This window comes from Chaetodon trifascialis, chromosome 7 (assembly GCF_039877785.1).
Source record: "Chaetodon trifascialis isolate fChaTrf1 chromosome 7, fChaTrf1.hap1, whole genome shotgun sequence".
Classification (NCBI taxonomy): domain Eukaryota; kingdom Metazoa; phylum Chordata; class Actinopteri; order Chaetodontiformes; family Chaetodontidae; genus Chaetodon; species Chaetodon trifascialis.
In genome coordinates, this window is record NC_092062.1 from 4,395,347 (window position 1) to 4,401,346 (window position 6,000).

A 6,000-nucleotide genomic window follows, 5' to 3' on the forward strand; every position below is an offset into this window, starting at 1 on the left:
TAGTTTGTTGACCTCATGCACATTCACATTGCACATACATCAGCAAACAGACATTTGATGACACATAGCTTTTGCTGCATACTACATACTCCTGTTTATTTAGCATTGCTGGTAGTACTATATTCTATTTGCAGTGCACATGCAGTTATCTTCTGCATGGTCACACTTTACTTTGTCTTCAGCTGTTTTTCATAAGTGGTTCTCCTTCCTATTTCTTGAGTTACCAGGGTGGAGGGTGCTGCCGTTGGATGGACATCTTGTCAGGTCTGAGCAAAGGATGCGCCTGCTGAAGCAAAGCTGTTAAATACAGGATGTGGTCAGTTGGATTGTACCAAGTGCCTGCCACGTCATAGGATTGGCATTTCTGGTTTACATTTTATTTTTTTATTTCGACTCTATGAGTTTGTTGATGGGGCTGCACGGTGGTGCAGCAGGTAGTTCGCGTGCCTCACAGCAAGAAGGTTGCAGGTTTGAGTCCCGGGTCGGGCCGTTCTGTGTGAAGTTTGTATGTTCTTCCCGTGCATGCGTGGGTTCTCACCCTAGGTGTGAATGGTTGTGTGTTTATGCCCTGTGATCGGCTGGCGACCGATCTGGCTGGCGGGTGTACCCCGCCCCCTGCCCGTCAACAGCCGCGATAGGCTCCGGCCCCCCCGGGAAAAAAGGGATAAGTGGCATAGAAAATGGATGGATGGAGTTTGTTGATCTTTTGGTTATTGCCCCCTTGCCGTCTGATCAGCCATTATTCATGTTCCTTTTTGTGTCCAGTTAGTTAGGTCTGTTAAGTTAGCCTGAGTTAAAATATATTCAGTTGACCTCTTTATAGGTCCATTTTGTAAACTGTTCGATTCATTTTTGGGTGAAAAAACCCTGCTTTTTGAAAATCGACCTACGATTCCTCATGCCTGCCAGCTTGATCCTTCTCACATACAGACAGACTGTCATTTTTGATGTAATTAAAATTTCATCCATAAATTCACTTGTGATTTTTGGATATTTCACATGTGAAACAGAATGTTACAAGAGCTTTTTAGTTAACTCATTTGAATTTATGATGTTATCTCAATCACATAAGAACAAGTCGTGGAGGAAGTTGGCAGTTGATTTGATAGTAGGGTTGGCTGATGCGGTTAGCGCCCTCTATCTGCCGCTTGCTGGTGGAATCCTTAAGGGGCTGGTTCAGCCCTGGTGATGAGCTGTGATGGGGCACAGCTGTGGCATTTCTTATATTTAACACACAGGCTGCACTGAAGCGTCAGCCCTTTTGTGTGAAGACCCTTTTGGGTAAAGACCTATGAGTCTACTTGCGCGAGTCCACTGAGCGAGGACACACATAACCTCCACTACTATTACACTGCTCCTGCTGCCTTCCTGCGCTCACACACCATGTGCTACCAAAATATCCTGGTCATCCAGGGCATGCGAAAAAAACACATTGGCCATAAAAGGCAACGCAATCCTGAGAACCACTACTCACTCAGAAAAACCTCTGCTACCCCCTCTGCTTTTTCCTTTGCCATATGGAATTGCCAATCTGCTGTAAACAAAACCGAATTGATCCAAGCACTTGTAAAACTATATCAAATTCAGGTACTAGCCCTGACCGAAACCTGGATCCGTGCAGAAAACGCAGCCACACCAGCTGCGCTTTCAGCTGACTCCTACACACCTCATCCTGATGGACATGGAGGTGGCACGGGTGCACTCATTTCCTTAAACTGGAAATTCATCAAGCTTACTCCTCTAAGCAATAACTCCTCCTTTGAACATCATGCAATCATGGTTACTGCTCCCATTAAGCTGTATTATATTAGTCGTGTATCGCATACTGGGGAACTTTTTAGCTGAACTGGACATGCTACTCTCAGCCATTCCTGAACATGGTGCCCCACTGATTGTCATGGATGACATGAATATCCATCTTAACAAACCCCATGTGGTCAACGTCCTTTCACTGCTGTCCGCATTCGACCTCAAACAGGTCTCCATCGCTCCTACACGCAAAGCGGGCAGTACTCTTGCGATTTGAAACTGCTGCACGGGTAAGCTAACTGTCACCCCCTTACATGTATCAGACCAGTTCTTTATTCAGTTCTCTGTATCCTTACAAGAGCATCCTCACACTCTACAGCAAAGGGTCTCCTTCAGATGAAACCTCTGGTCCCTCACACCGGCTCAACTCTCATATCATATCATATCCCTCCACTGGCTCTCAGTTGCTGCCTGCATAAAGTAAGTCCTTGATGCTCGCCTAAAAAATTGCCACCAAAAATGCTCTGACCTACCTGAACTCCCTCATTCAGTTTTATGCTCCCTCCTGCTCACTATGCTCTGCCCAGGATCGGTGCCTGGTGTTGCCAGCTCAAAAAGGCCCTAAGTCTCTAGACTCTTTTTTTCTGTGGTTCCTCTGTGGTGGAACGAGTTACCAAACTCTGCAGGGTCCCTCTCGATCTTTAGAAAAAGACTAAAGACCAGGCTCTTTACTGAACACCTTCTTTCCTAAAAAAACAAAAACAAAAACAAAAACAAAAACAAAAACAAAAACAAAACAAAAACTCTCTATTCACTCTATGCACTATATGCATTACTTCACAGCACTGCCTCGTGGCACCTATGTCCAATTGGCCCATTGCATTAGGGCACTTACTGTTATTGGGCGGCACGGTGACGCAGCAGGTAGTACGCGTGCCTCACAGCAAGAAGGTCGCAGGTTCGATTCCCGGGTCCGGCCTTTCTGTGTGAAGTTTGCATGTTCTTCCCGTGCATGCGTGGGTTCTCTCCGGGCACTCCGGCTTCCTCCCACAGACCAATTCATGCTCATTAGGTTGATTGGTGACTCTAAATTGCCCCTAGGTGTGAGTGTGAGTGTGAATGGTGTGTATGTGCCCTGCGATCGGCTGGCGACCGGTCCAGGGTGTACCCCGCCTCTCGCCAGTTGACAGCCGAGATAGGCTCCGGCCCCCCCGCGACCCCAAAAGGGATAAGCGGCATAGAAAATGGATGGATGGACTTACTGTTATCGTTCTCTCTTCTATTGTTCTACTTGTTCTCTCCTGTCCAGAACCTTGCTTGTGATGTATGAAAATGTAATATACGTTGCTTTGGATAAAAGCGCCAAATGACAAATTGTAATTGTAATTGCAAATTGTAATGCTTATCATGTGGTTACAGGCAGCTCACATCAGATCTACAGGATGCCCAAAGTGAGAACATCATCATATTTCATATGTGAAGCACCATTTCATATACGGTACATTCACAGAGGCACATGTGGTTTATCACATAACACAGCGTGTTACATGGAGTGAGCTCACGTAGAGGCACAGATGCTTTTAGAATGTTTCACATGTGATGAAAAGTCAAATGACAAAGGTTTACATACATTTCAAATATTTCAAATATGAAAACATGAATTTCACACCTGCTTTTTTATTTGTACATGACAGCTGTAAGCATTTCCACTACACCAGTCTGGTTCGATTCATTGATATCTTTTTTCTTTTTTTTTTCCTGGCTATAAGCACACTAAAATTTGCACAGGTTAGGTGTGGCTGCACTGGCAAATAAAGAACGCTGATGGAAAGCGATGCAGCAGAATCTCCAATTAAGCCTGTAGATTTGTGGATGTGTGGAGGTCAGGGATGAGGGCCAGCCTTCTCTCCAGTGTGATGGACATTTACTGTTTGCTTTAGTCATCTCACTCTGCTCTGTTGCTGGACTCTTCCAGGCCTCTACCTCGCCTATTACCTCCACATTAAAAGCTTTCATTCTGCTAGTTATTCCTCACTTTAGCACTTTTTTTAGCAGCCTCTGTCAACTGTCACTGTCAACAAGGTTGATGTAGCTCTGCCCATTAGGTACCAACACGTTGCTAAGAAACCAGCGAGGAAGGTTGGGAAGGGCTCCAGGTTTAGGCCAATAAAATGTGGTACAGATATCAGCCTTTTCTTATGGAAAAAATCTGCCTCTTTCATTCACATCTACAATCTTATATTTGATGGCATGTTTGATTTAACAAATTTACTCAAAACTGCACAACAAGTTAACAAACTTAATTCTGTTCTTACATCTTTTGATTTATTTTGCTTCTTTTTATAATTCTGAACTGAACTTTTGTTAGACTGTCATTAGTACAGTGAGAGGTTCCTATATGTTGTGACGCAAGACATTCATGAGAGGCTCCAATCCCATCCTAGAATATTACTGGCCTATCTTACATATAATAATTTTCAAAGAAAGGTCATATTTAATCATGATGATGGAACGATAATGTCCAGAAATGTGTCTCAAGTCATCTTGTACTTTGCCTGCAGTAAAAAGTACTGCATTCTGGTTTGTTCTTACCAGAAAGACATGTCATGCTGATTAGGCTTAGCGTTAGTTCAGGCACAGCATTGAAGTCATGCTGTGTTGGTTGCAATATGCTTTACAATGATTGGCTCATTCACAGCTATGTGGCTACCAAAGCCCAATCATATTCATGCAGTGCACAGCGCGGGCGTTATAACTTGACACACCCCACTGTCGCTCTGCTGGTTATGCTCATGCCAACACTGTTTGCTACAGCTTGTCCACCACCCCAACCTCCTCCTCACGTGGTGCTTTTGTTGTTGAAGACTGATGTTACCCTGTACTGCATACCATTGTCCCTTGGCCCTGTGTTATATGTTTTTAATCAATTCAGACAACATTAATATTGCTGAAAGTTGACCATTGCTCATAAAATATATAGCCCCCTTCAACCCTTGCTCTGTGCATGGTGGACAGCAGTGTTTCTCAACCTTTTTTCAGTCACGCTACAAAATGTCCTTCCCACAGTGTTTCAATGATGTTTATTTTGTACATGTTCACTTTATTTCATTTCAAATATTAAGTAAAAATTTCAGACACTTGAAGTAATTTTCATCGATCTTTGGGCACCACTGTAAAAGTAGGACACGATGTTAATGGTAAATGTCATAATGTAACTCACTACTGACAACTGTAGTAACAGACATAAACAGGGGTATAACATGTGTCAAAGATATCAGAGCAATTACAGTAAACACTGGGTCAAATGGATTTTCATGTTTCAAACAAACCGCAAACCCATACATACCCACATTATTTTGGTGTGCTAACTAGTCCAACTATGACTGACACTGCCAGACATATATCTTTATTATTGAGGTACTTTTCCATGGCGTTGGACTGGACTGCATTATATATTGCATTATACACCTTTCAATAAAATGCACTCAACACCAACTATGACCTCTATAATAAACGCAAGGTAGGATCAGTACAATTCTGACAGTGTCAAACAAAAACTGAAAATTTCTAAACTTTGTAAAAGTAGAGTTCATGGCAGAGTTGTTGTGTGGTTCACATTGGATTGCAGTGTACCTAATGTGACTGTATAGCTCACCTTGAATTTGTCTCTACTGCCACACGAGGCCTTTAGCGCATCACCTAAAGCTGCTGCTGTACAGACATATTGCAGAAATGTCATTTTTGCTAATATTCCAGATAAATAGCAGCTAGCGAGGCATGCTGAATTAGGATACAAGAGGCAACATGATCTTTATCTTATTTTTCTTGATCTTGAGGGTCACCTAGTGTGGGTGGCCCAACCTGCCATCTATGTGCTCACTCGCTAACTTCTGTTTCCATAGAAACTAGACTTGGTTGATTTTTTTTTTTTTTTCTATGTTCAGTATCACAGACTCAGAACTGTGGAATAGGCACATTTAGATGAAAACAAACAAACAAACACAAAAAACAAACAAACAAACAAACACAGAAATGATCAGTAAAAAACATAAAAAATAAATAAAAAAATGGTGTAAAGAAATATTTATATGAAATAATGTGACAAGTGAATTATTGGTAACCATGATAGGACCTGTGTCTTTGCTCTGCTGGGCATGGAATCCTGATTGATATTGCTCAAAAATATTACTGTGATTCATGTGTGACATTAATTGAGAGGTAACAGACTTTTCAAAAACTTAAGGTAAAAAA